This window comes from Amblyomma mixtum, chromosome 4, assembly GCF_055824585.1.
Source record: "Amblyomma mixtum isolate Tamu chromosome 4, ASM5582458v1, whole genome shotgun sequence".
Taxonomy (NCBI): domain Eukaryota; kingdom Metazoa; phylum Arthropoda; class Arachnida; order Ixodida; family Ixodidae; genus Amblyomma; species Amblyomma mixtum.
This window is the reverse complement of record NC_143015.1, coordinates 65,347,641-65,360,878: the sequence shown is the minus strand read 5'-3', so window position 1 is coordinate 65,360,878 and position 13,238 is coordinate 65,347,641. Positions and strand designations below refer to the sequence as shown.

At 48.9% G+C, this 13,238-nt stretch overlaps 1 protein-coding gene and 1 non-coding gene across 2 annotated transcripts in view; both read left to right on the top strand.

The window, feature by feature from the left end:
* The window catches only part of LOC149346650 (sphingosine kinase 1-like), a 126,105-nt gene that overhangs the window by 81,701 nt on the left and 31,166 nt on the right, over positions 1–13,238 (top strand). The window lies entirely within an intron of this gene.
* Positions 907–980, top strand: TRNAT-UGU (transfer RNA threonine (anticodon UGU)). The gene has a single exon. It is a non-coding gene; the product is annotated as a tRNA-Thr (tRNA).

The window sequence follows — 13,238 nt, the reverse complement described above, 5'->3', positions numbered from 1 at the left end:
CCGGATCCTGTTTATCTCTCGCCCTCCTCTGACGGCTTCGGCTGATCGCGGCTAACAAGGGAGCGCTAAGTAAGACGGTCTTTCCCCCTTTAGCTGTATTTCTGCGCACCTCCACAGAAGACCTTTGGGCTTTGTTATCGGGGGCTTTGCGCTGCAGGCGAGGGCTCCGTCAGTGTAGCGCGCTCAGCTGTGCACTGCTCTTTCACCCCCCCCCCCCCTCCCCCCAACGGCTTACTCTCCTCCTCTTTTTTTTTTTTTTTTTGCTTCGTCAGCAAGTCAAGTGCACTCGGTCCACTTCACGGCTTGCAGGGCCAAAGTCGCCGACACGATAGGGTTTTTGGTGCGAAAGCGATATCTTGACGAGGTCTAACCGGCTCTCCGAGTTTGTGTGACGTTGATAGTGACGTTGGCCGAACCGTAAATAGATAAAATAAATATTGCCGTGACCGGGATTTGAACCCGCGGCGATGCCAGCAAATCAGCTTCGCTGGTCACTGCGCGATAGCACAGCGCTATCGCCGCAGCTGATTATTCACGCCTCGTGCTAAGCTGAAACACACACTCTCGCTCTCGGCTTGCACATCGTCGTTTCCATGAACTAATACTACTGTCGAACTAATATACACTCTGACCAAATGTTTTTAGGGGAATCCCCCAAGGTGGAGTAGATTTGTAATAAGGGAGTAATTACCAGGACGAATTTTTCTTTAACTACGAAGTTTCTGAGAAAGCTGTTCAGCTTTCCTTTGTAGCCGTATGGCTGCGCTCGGGTGGACGTCAATGAGTAATTACTCCCTTATTACAAATCTACTCCACCTTGGGGGATTCCCCTAAAAACATTTGACCAACACTGTTCCCACTTCGAGTTATTGATCAATTCGCTCTCGCCCTACCATAAGCTTGCCGTCCCGGTTAGCTCAGTTGGTAGAGCGACTGCTCTTGTGAAGCGGTGGTCCCGGGTTCGAACCCCGGACCAGGACGAATTTTTCTTTCACAGCGAAGTTTCTGAGAAAGCTGCATAGCTTTCCTTTGCAGCCGTATGGCTGCGCTCGGGTGGACGTCAATGAGTAATTGCTCCCTTATTATAATATACACTCTCTCGCGTTGTGCATTTCATATCGTCGTCTTCATCGACTGAACTATTATCGAACTAATGTATACACATCTTCCGAATGGAGCCCTCTACCTAACAATACTCCATTTTTTCACCCTCCTTGATTGATGTGTTAGCTCGGCAGCTGTTTTGGTTGTCTTATTGCTTTCCCATCCGTATTAGTGTGTATTTGCCATAAATGACGGAAGCCAACAGTCACCGCAACCGAGGAGCATAGGGAATGTCTTTTTTTTTTAATTTTGTAGCTTTTTTCAATGGGAGGTTTATGAAAGCAGAGTAAAAAGCAACCACATGCCGCCGGTGGGATTCGAACCCACGACTTCTGAATTTCGCGTCCGGTGCTCTAACATCATGAAGGGAAATGGCCAGCTGAGTTTCGCATGACATGCCTTTGCGAAAGCCATGTTGTGAGGGGTGAAAAAATTGGAGTTGAAGAGCTGTGTGATTTGAGGATGACATGTTCCGCGAGTTGGCAACACTGGTCACGGATACGGGGCGGTAATTTAAAGGAGAAGTTTCGTTACCTGATTTGTGTATGGGAACGACTTTCCCCATCCTCCGGCCGTCTGGCAACGAACCTCTGTGGTATGACTGTGTGAACAAGCAAGCCTATTCAGCAGTTATAGACATGGTGTTCTTCAAGATCATCGGGCTGATTTCGTCCTCTCCAGCTGATGAATTCGGATTTTTGATCAGACATGCAATAGCAAAAGGAGAAAAAGTTTGGTTTGGTTTATTGGGGTTTAACGTCCCAAAGCAACTCAGGCTATGGGGGACGCCGTAGTGAAGGGCTCCGGAAATTTCGACCACCTGGGGTCCTTTAACATGCACTGACATCGCACAGCACACGGGCCTCTAGAATTTCGCCTCCATCGAAATTCAGCCACCGCGGCCGGGATCGAACCCGCGTCTTTCGGGCCAGCAGCCGAGCGCCGTAACCACTGAGCCACCGCGGCGGGGGCAGGAGAAAAAGTAATCGATGACATACCAGGAAACGTGGAAGGACCTAGAATATGTGATGCGTCGGTTTTAGTGGTGAACACAGATGAAGAGGCAGAATTAGATACGTTGGCGCATTGAGTATTAGCTACGGGTTCGTCGTTATCATTTGTAAGGGAAATAGGACGCGTTTATTGTGGATTTATCACCTGCCAGAATTCAGTAGGGTTTGCAGTTAACATCTTTGGTAGACCACTGTTGAAACAGGAGCGTTTAGCTTTTTAAATAGCAGATGAATATTCAGGTTCGGTTTCATAGTACTTTTCCTATAAATGATTTTTAGAAGTACATCTCGCAGCTCGGTAAGGACGTATTTCTTGGGTATCAAACCTTCTAAAGTTATTAGTGTACCAGGGTATTTTTTTTTTTGTTAAGAGGAGAAACTGCAAAGGTTGAATCTATTCATTAGTTAAATAATATTTTGTTTAAAAGTAACCAGTTTTCGTGCTTGCGGCGATCAGTGAAACAAGATTAAAAAATTGGGCAAAATTTTAGTTCAGTATCAATAGCTGAGCAATTGCCTTTGTCGTAAAAAGCGCTTTTTTTTTTTCATCACATGTTATTACTGGCTTCGAGCTGAAAACGTCGTGGATTTTTTTTATCTCTGATATTCCTCGGATATGAGATCGGAGCTAAATGTTCGAGATATGTGGATAAAATCTTATGAGATACGCGTGGGTTCGACTGTAAGCTGCGAAAGGTTGAAGTTAAGGCACCCATCTATAAAAGCACGAGTCTCCTGGTGTCAGGTAGCAGGATTAGCGTGGTCATCCTAGTTAATTTGAGGGTAATTGAAGTGGTCATACAAAAATACCTGTGCATTGGGGATACTTTTAGTTAATTTAATTCAAGATTATCGCTAAAGTCGGTGCTGTTATTGGGCGTTCGCAGGTGTCTTGGGTGCAGACCATACACTCTAAACACCGCCGCCGCGGTGGCTCAGTGGTTATGGTGGTCGGTTGCTGACCCGAAAGACGCGGGTTCGATCCCGGCCGCGGCGGTTGAATTTCTTTGGAGGAGAAATTCTAGAGGCCCGTGTGCTGTGCGTTGTCAGTGCACGTTAAAGAACCCCAGGTGGTCGAAATTTCCGGAGCCCTCCGCTACGGCGTCTCTCGTAGCCTGAGTCGCTTTGGGACGTTAAACCCCATAAACCAAACCAAACCTAAACCATACACTCTAAACACGAATACGCATATACGGGAGTGAAAAGGGAGCGTAAGCTGTCCTCTAGGGCACTTTCTTTTATAAAAGAGTGCGCTAGAAGACAGCTTCTACTCCCTTTTTATTCCTTCCTGTTCAGTGTGTTGCGATCAGCACGCTCAATTTCGTTATGGTCAAGGGTTATTTGCAACTGACCAATGCAATGGCGAACGATGTTCGATCGGAATCGACATGAAGATGGTCACTTATGGCTCAACCTGCTCGATTGAAAGTGCTCTACGTCGTTTCATAATCTTGTAAGATGGCTGAACGTAATGCGCTAATATTTAGCCGGTTCTTGGGTTCATCTACTCTCCAGTGTCGCTTTTGGCTATAACCAAAGGACCAAAAAAGATGTTTTTCGGCCGACGCGAAAGCGACCGCCTTCAATTAGAAATCTTTAGCATAGTGGAGCCCTAATATAGTGTTTGTACGTGTAGGGTAATGCATCACCGATATGCTTAACGACTCTATTGATTATGACCGTATAGACGCAGCTGTCCCCAATATTCTGCCGAGCCCCGACGGAAACGAAGCAATATTCCCTTCACTGTTTACAGCTTGAGCGAGCGTGCGTGTTGCTCTGTGCTGCGCATGCGCAGTGGATGCCTGTGTGAAATCCGCCAATCAGAACGCTGCTGGCACAGCCCAGTGGAAATATGGCTGCGCCCGAAAAATTGGCTGGAGTTCAACGTAGCTTGAACCTAGTTATACGAACGAAAGCTCTGTTAAGCATGATCTCTACTGTCTCCATATCAAGGTCAAAGGTCAAGGGCAGGTACCCAGTGGTCATAGTCATATTGCCGCGTATCATTGTAGTGCCCGTTCGTTCGCGCAAGGCAGCAGGAAAGGGGTGTTATCATTTTTGTTCGTGACGCGAGAAGCGACCGGACTTACCTCGATTGATCACATCCATGAAGAGCTGCATCTACATGTTTCCAGATTAGTCTAGATGATCTCGACCTGTTATCTCGAAGTTTCCTTGCCGGCTTTAAATTGAACGATGCCGCGAGCAGCGGGCATTCGTAGTTCGACGACTGACGATGTGACTTAGGCCGCCATATCACCACGCAGTTAAGTTCGGTTTGACCTTGTGAGGCATTGAATGTTATTGCTGATGTGGTGCCCACTATCTCAAATCAAATGTCAAGGTCAGGGTCGGGTACCCAATCTTCATAGTCGTGTGATCACGTGGTCATACAACCATAGCTTGGGCCATATCACCACGCAGTTAAGTTCGGTTTGACCTTGTGAGGTATTGAAGGTCATTGTGGTGTCCAGTGGTTATATAATCACGTGGCCATACTACCATATCCTGGGCCACAGCACCACGCAGTTAAGTTCGGTTTGACCTTGTGAGGCATTGAAGGTCATTGTGGTGTCCAGTGGTTATATAATCACGTGACCATACTACCATATCCTGGGCCACAACACCACGCAGTTAAGTTCGGTTTGACTGTGTGAGGCATTGAAGGTCATTGGCTCATCCACATACAAATCGTTAGTTGTTAGTTGTACTCTAGCTCAAAAAGTCAAAGGTGAAAAGGCCTGTGCGACCAGAGATGCGAGCTCGATTCATAAAGCGGCTCTTATCTTGGTGCGGCAGGCGCGCGTCGCTCACTCCGAAAAGCGCGTGACACGTGTGTCACCGGGGACGATCGAACCTCCAAGCGTGCGATAACGGACGAATTGCGAAACGCATACCACTCGGCTTTCCTGTGCGGCAAAAATTCCTGCGCAATGGCGATGACTCTGAGGCAAAAATTAGCTGCATATGGCCTGCTGGAGAAGATGGGATACAGGTGTTCTGGCATTCTTGAAGTGACGACAAAGTGGATTAAGGACACACTAAACGACAAAGTGGGCACTCTAAACACGCATACACCTATATGGGAGTAAAAAAGGAATAAACTATGCTCTTGCGCACAGCCTTTTTTAAAGGGTGTGCTCAAGAGGACGACTTTACACCCTTTTTACGCCTTTCTGTTTACAGTGTATATATCCGTAAATGTCGCCATTGTACAGGAATTTCTTCCACGCAGGGAAGCTGGTACGGCGTATGCTAAAAATTACCGTTACCAATTTTTGTTACCAGTTGATGTGTACACGTGTAAGAAGCAGCCACCTATGCTGTATGCGTTTTGTTGTCTGCGTTGTTTACGGCTGTATCGAAGCAGCGCTTATAACGAACAATTTGGCCGTCCCCTCGACTTTGGCATCATAATCGTTCCAGGAGCTTACGGACCGCGCTGCGCGCGTCTGGTTGTTGCAGGCTTTTGCAATTGGCAACAACCTGGGAGCGACGACAGCGGCCTTCCCTCCTGGCTTCGAAACAATGAAATTGCTGTGAGTGTCTGGTACGCCGTTATATGCATGACCTCCGAGATCATACCGTTCCTTTGAGAATCTCTGAGGCCGGATTGGACCATAGTGTTTGTCGAAATCTTGATTTATTTTGAAAGTCCCGCCTGAACCGTCGCGCAGGCACCGCACTTCGATGTTTTATTTTTTTTTTACGTGCGATTTTTCTTTTTTTGACATATAGACCGTGTGGAGCGGCCGGGAGAAATTCGCTTTTATCGAAAGCCCATATTTAAGAAATGAAATCTTTGGTTGTGTTTTCTTTTTCTGCCTTGTTTCATCTGTAGGTAACACTGCCTCTACGGCAAACGCCGTTAATCAAGACGGTGAAAGCGCAGCCATCTTAGATCGGAATCGCGGTTTGACGTCGCTGCGCTATCATTGTGAATAGCATCGCTCTTCACAGTGCTGAGCGCTGCTGAGACGCGGCGTTTGTTTCTAAAAATAAGGCCTGTTATTTGCATAGCCATGTTGTGCGTCCATTTCGTGCTCCTATACGTCAGCGGTCTTAAAAGACGCGCTGTTTTAGTCGGTGTACTTTGCTCATTCGTCTGGATGCAGGCCACGCGTCAGGTCTGCATAGTACAGGCTACGCTCTGTGACCTGACCGCTAAAATACGGGAGCGAAATAAACGACACCGCACGATCTGTGTCCGTATCTTATTGTTGCCGCTTTCAGCAGGATTTTGAAGCATGGCGTTCTATGTTTTGGAATATAACGGAACAAGATTTTTTTTTTTTTGATGCGTTAGCATTAGAACACAGACTGTCGCAAAAAGTGTCCGGCGTTGGCGTGTGATGCCTTGGTGGAAAGGAAGCAAATAGGAGAGGGGTAAATGGGAGGGAAAAAGAGGGCAAGCATCAGATGGCGAGAGGAAACGGCCTCCGATCAGAGTAGAGGGGTGTATACGGCGGGTCACACTTTGATTGGCGGATTAAATCGGGAGAGTGGAGAAGGGGATACGCGTCGGTACGCTTGCTGGGTCTGAACACGTCAGCGGCTGCTCTGTCTAGGGGGGAAACGTTAACGCATACTCTGCCGAGTGAATTTCTCTTCCTTTATTTCTTTCTTTCTTCCTTTCTTCCGTCTCTTCTTTCTCCCTTTCTTCCTTTCTTTTGCTTCCTTTTTCTTTCTTCCTTTTGCTCCCTTTCTCTTTCTTTCTTTCTTTCTTTCCTCCTTTCTTTCTTTCTTTCTTCCTTTCTTTCTTTCCTCCTTTCTTTCTTCCTTTCTTTCCTCCTTTCTTTCTTTCCTCCTTTCTTTCTTTCCTCCTTTCTTTCTTTCCTCCTTTCTTTATTTCATTCTTTTTACACTTGTGGTTACCCTGCAGGGCCAAGAAGTCTTGGGATTCCGCGAAGGCAATGCCGACGTAAGTCTTTGCGGCCGTGCGAACAACCAACTGCTCGCGCGCTGTTCCCGCACTGTCCCTGTAAACGCATTGCTTTTGAATTTTCTACATTCCGGCGTCCCGATTGGCTGGTTCCGCTCGAAGTTTCAGAAAGTGAGCTTGTTGATTCGAACCGTTTATCCGCGAGTTTACGCCGGCGTGCACAGTTGTCTCTGTGACCAGGAATACTGAACTGTACACGCCTGATGCAGGATGACGCTGGGCTACCACGATGACGTGCTAATGTCCTTTTGTCATAGACTCGCGGTCTTGCTGGGTTGACGGCGTCTTTTAGGACAACGTGCGGCTGTGTGGGATTTAAAACTTGAACACTGGATTCCGTGATCGAACACTGCAGGCAGAGACCGTGGACGCATGGGCAACTGTAATCGCTTCACTGTGTATAATCAGCCCTTGTCTGCGGGGTATTAGTTGTCTTTATTTCACTGCACTTTTTTCTCTTCGTTATCCTCAGTAGAAATCAGTAATGTGTGTTAATGGGGCTTAACTTCCTTTTCTGCCTATCCATTGGATGGAACGTCCGCGCTTGGACAAGTCCTCTCTGTGGTGCACCAAGATTGGCTTAGAGTTGTGGGTTGAAATGTCAAACTTTATATATATATCATAAACCGATGGGGTGAAGGCCGCCTTTTGCTAACACCTGTGCAGTTATCATTGAACGACCAACTCCTTACTACAGCCTCGTCGATGCGGGTACTAGGTGTCGACCTGGACAGCTCTGGATCTGTAGCACCGTGGGGCTCGATCTGCGCGATAGAAGGCTGCTAGTACGCTGCAACTGTTTTATTATTGTTGTGCTGAGGCCGTTACAGGGTGTCTCCAAGATAGTAAATACAGAATAGCAGTACTGCCACTCTCAAAACGGGTCATGCAATCCAAGTGTGCAATAAATGAAACAGTTACAAAGCAGGAATTACAAAGAAATTACAATTTCTCCGAATTGGCCAGAAAACAGGTGGTGCATGCTCTAATGTGGCTCGAACGTTAGTGCGCTCTGTGTTGTAGCCTCTGCTTGTTTACCAAGTCCGGTTCCAACGCCGTACCCTAAGAGATTGGGGCCACTTGGAAACGGTCAACAGAGAGGCCATGCGAGTTGCCACTGGCCTTCCACGCTTGACCCCCTGTTCACACACTACAAGCGGAAGCTGAGCTGAATACCATTGATGAACTCGTGGAGAAGCGTCGTAGTGCGCGAAGCCTGAAACTACAAGCAACCCTTGCAGCATCTGACCTAGCAACAATGATCTTGGCCCAACTTTGGCCCATGCAACACATTCGGAACCCCCTCCATGGCAGCGCCCCCAGGTCACCGACTCCTTCAGTGTCAGCGTTCGGCAAGAGAAGCAGAGCCCCCTCTCCGAGCTGACTCCATTGGCGCGCTTCGAGCTTACGTGGATGCAAGCACAAAAGATCGTATTTTGCACACCTCTGTCCGGCTCTCCCCGAGGTACGCCAGACATGTTCCTATATCACAGAGGCGCCGCTTCCCTCTGTGATATCCGAACTCGTTGCCCTCAGTGACGGTTTATGGTTTATGGGGTTTAACGTCCCAAAGCGGCTCAGGCTACGAGGGACGCCGTAGTGAAGGGCTCCGGAAATTTCGACCGTGTACTGACATCGCACAGTACACGGGCCTCTAGGATTTCGCCTCCATCGAAATTCGACCGCCGCGGCCGGGATTGAACCCGCGTCTATCGGGTCAGCAGCCGAGCGCCGTAACCACAGAGCCACCGTCAGTGATGTCTACTTCAGAGGGACCCCGAAATTATTTCGGTGGGTCTATTCTAGTGCTACAAACTGTATAGGTTGTCTTTGTGAGTGTTCGAGTCAAATTTGAAAGCTCTGCGTGGACCCTGTAATCGAGAAATAATTTTTTAAAATTGCTCCTCGCAGTAGCTTGCAACCGATTACGGCGACACACCTCACCCCGCGTCCCCTACCCCGATGACATCAGAGGGCAGAAGTGCAAGCCTTCAAGCTCGCCCCGTCTGGCTCTACTCCCCTCGTCAGTTCAGCCTCTTCGGCTCGTAGCCAGTCACCTGGGAATCGTTTTCGATATGTGCACCATCGTGCAATATCATACCCACGCCCTCTCCGGATAGGGAAGCGGACAATGCGTGCCATCCACTTCAAGCGACACACCCGCCGCCTATATTGAAGTTATCCACAGGAGACGCCACACTGCCTGAGAAGGAATAGTATCTCCGTCGCTCCACGCGTGGTTTAATTCCGCCGCGTGGATTCAACCTTCCCTGCGGTTTAGCGCGCAGTGAGGAGATGGCGTTGCGGAGAATCCGGTAGGGTGCTGCGCTGACGCCTGCTGTCAGAGCCTCCTGGACATCAGACTCCTCTTCTTACCTGCCCCCGCTATGCCGTTGCAGAGACGACGTTAGCTCACTACTTGCTGACTAATTGTCTCGGACTTCGAGCTGCACGCAAGCGACACCTCGGCAGTCAGGGTTACCATACACCCCAACCTGCCACCAGATAGTTATAGTTTATTAATTTTAGGCTCTTTATTTACGGAGAATCGTGTAGTAATGTCCATATCAGGTTTAGAATTTCGAAAACGCAGTAACCGTCGGCACTGTGGCCCAACACATTTTGGCTACATCGCGCCAAAATGCATGTGCTTTCGAGAAACTTGCAGACAAAGCAGCCTCTCCAGTGCTTCTAAACTGTTCGAAATGACCAAAATTTGTTGGGCCACAGCGTCGAGGGTAAACGCGTTTTCGAAATTCAAAGAAGTGATATGGATATTAACTACGGTGGCCTGCACGTCTCTCACTAATTATGGAGCCTATCAGTAATAGTTAAATCGTTAGCTATTCAATATTAGTTAACTAGCCTGCTAGTTACCACGTCTTGGCTTTATTCTGATGTGCTGCACCGCTGGCAATGCTGTGCCGAGACTCAAAAAGCCTAACTTAAAAAACTGTGTAAAGTCTTAGGTGAAAAGCCCTGCATATGGCGCTCCTATTCCGAAGGGCACATTTGCGCAATTAAAAAAAGAACTGCAGTTCTAAACTAGAGCAAGCCTTGCTGCATAATTGTAGTATACGGTAATCCGTACGCAAGCTCTTTTCCTTGTTTTTCGGTTCTATTCCCGTGACCTGTATGTTGTTCTGCAACGTCTTCAAGCTCTGCACCCGCCGGTGCATGGCCTCCTGCTTTTCTATAGGCATTATTTTGGGCTGCGCCGTATGGCGCTGCTGCGCAGAAGGGAGAGAAGGGCGACGGCGGCGTGTTCAGACCCTTCGCGCCGACGCCCGAAAAGCGGAGGAAGAAGTTCTCCTGGCGACGGGAGTTCCACGTCGAGGACTGGATGACCTCCAGCGCGGCGCGCAGCCGCCGCACGCTGACGCCCGACGCCACCGGTTCCTCTTACAGCCACCAGGCGTCCACAGTACGACCTGAACTCGCGCTTTGGCGTGTTTGCCGCCGATGTACGGGGTGTCTCACCGAAGACGTTAGACAACTTTTAAAAAGTCTCTCTTTAGAAGAGCGCTTTTTTTTCGGCATACCATTTTTCAGCAGTGTTGTTCATCAGAATTCAGCTAAGACGTGCTAACTAGCAGGCTGGTTAACTGATATTGAATAGCAAACTTTTTAACTATTGACTATGCCGATTTAATCCGTTAGTTGACCCCATTCCAAAGCCCTCAGAGGAGCAGTGGGAGGCTATTCTGCTCAGCGACGATCCTGACCGTCAGCACGGTCTGGTGGGGAGGGTCAGCGCAGCTGCAATAACCAATGATCTTCTGGACTAGGCGCCCCACCCATATGTTCTAAGAATATTGAGCAAATAAAGATGTTTTCAATCAGTCAATCAATAACTATTGCTGTAAGGATCCTTAATTATTTAGAAGCGTGCAGTCCACCGTAAGTAGTATCCATGGCAGTTTTTAGAATTCTAAAAATCCTGTTACCCTCGGCTCAGTGGGCCAACGAATTTTGGCTACATCGCGCCAAAATACATGCGCTTTCGAGAAGCTTGCAGGCGAAGCAACCTCTGCAGTACACGTAACTCGGCGAATTAGCCAAAATTTGGTGGGCCACAGCGCCGAGGGTAACCGCGTTTTCGCGATTCTGAAAACTGATGTGGATTATTACTGGCGATGGGCTACACGCCGTTCACTAATTAAGGATCTTTACAGTAATAGTTAGAAAGTTAACTGCTGGTTACCACATCTTAGCTGTATTCTGATGCACTACAGCGCTGACAGTGCTATGCCGGAAAAAGCTCTCTGCTAACACAAAAAGCCGATTTTTAAAAACTGAGTAAAGTCTTAAATGAAACGCCCTCTTTAGCGAGCGATACCGTCGATGGTTTCCCCAGTGTCAACTATGCGGAGCCGAGCGCGTTCTTGACGTAGTCCAACCGCGGTCTAAGACAGGCGCGGGGTTTATACTCCGTTTCATACATAGCAGGCAACGCTGCCAAAGCTAGCGCCCCTGTTCGCGCAGGCTAAGTTAGCGCGCAAAAAGTAGTTCGACATACAACCAAAGCGAACACAAGCATATTTCGTTGCGACAAATCTTAAGGGCTGTGACTGGCATCTCCTGGACTTCGTTTTGCCTCTTGCTACATTTTCGTCCTGCGACTCGTCGAGACTTCGAGAAGCAAAAAGTACACGTGGCGGTATGTTACGCGGTTGGTAGGGCAAATCGTCCTCAATCCGCGCGCAAACAAGTTCACGTCACTCCATATTGAACATGGCCAGAGAGCCCGAACACTGAGCGCCTCACAGCTTCGACCGTGATTTTCAATGCTACCACATCGTTTTGTACCGCTCTTTGTATTCTTCCAAACAATGGAGTTTCGAGAAGGACGAATATACGTGGCGGAGGACTATATAGTTTCGCGGACGCACTACTTCAGCAACCTCCGCAGCGTTGCCTGCTATGTATATATGAAACGCAGTATAGCCCTGCATGACTATGGCGATACTATCAACTTTTGTGCAGGAAAGACGACAGTTCTAAGAGCATTTTTGTCTGACCAGCGCGTCATGTGCTGTCAGTGGTATATAACTGGGCAGCCACAGTTAAAGCTAGAACAAAGTCAGGAGGGCTGAGGACAACACTATTCCCCCATTGCCTGATATCTGATATCTTCCGTGACTTGTCGACTACAGGCATCAAAAGCAGACCCTGTGGATTGGTCTTTTGACCAAAGCTGTACCGTGTATCCCAAACAGTATAGGTAATTGGCCCAATATTGGAAGTGAATGGCGTCAATCTGGTGCTTTGTAGTACCGGTGTCTGCCTATATATTCCCAATATTGAGCCGATGCTGTACTGGGCAGGAGTTCTCAAGCTAAGGCACCCGCCCGTAACGGCTGGAGCAGTGACCGCTGCCACTCGCGTGACCTTTTTCTGTCAAAGAGCCGCCTTGGCTCAGTGGTTATGGCTAGCAATCGGCTGCTGACCCGAAAGACGCAGGTTCGATCCCGGCCCCGGAGGTCGAATTTCGATGGAGGCGAAACGGTAGAGGCCCGTGTGCTGTGCGATGTCAGTGCACGTTAAAGAAGCCCAGGTGGTCGAAATTTCCGGAGCTCTCCACTACGGCGTCGCTCATAGCCTGAGTCGCTTTTGGACGTTAAACCCCCATAAACCGTTTTCTGCCAAAGACGTCGAAAGAGAGAATTCCGCCATTGCTATATCCCGTTAGAATGTATGATACCGGTGCGTTGGCCTGGGAACTTCTGGGGCACATTTCGTTGGAACTCGCGTCCCGTAAACTTTCGTCCATGGCTGTATGCATTCAACGCGTGTGACACCACTATAAAAACGCGATTTCGAGTGCATTAACGCTAATTCTGTCTTCAGCGCGAGCTCGCAATACCGGAGACCAATCGGTGTTTTTTCTGCCCTCGCGCACTGTACCGCCTCAGTCGCAGGCTGCCGAGCCGACCTCGACTCCGGCGACCCCCGAGTCATTCCGCGTGGAGCGGCTGCTGGAGCTACCGAGCGACCGCTCCGCCCTCACCACCGAGCTGCCCATCGCGACCGAGTTTCCCGCGCTGTGGCCACGGGCGAGCAGGGACGGCTCCAGCGACAGCCCGCTCTCCGGCCAAAAATGTTCGTCCGCACACCAACCTGCAGTCTACCGAAACAGCTACTACCCGCGGGTTGCTCCGCTTGGTCGTGCACAC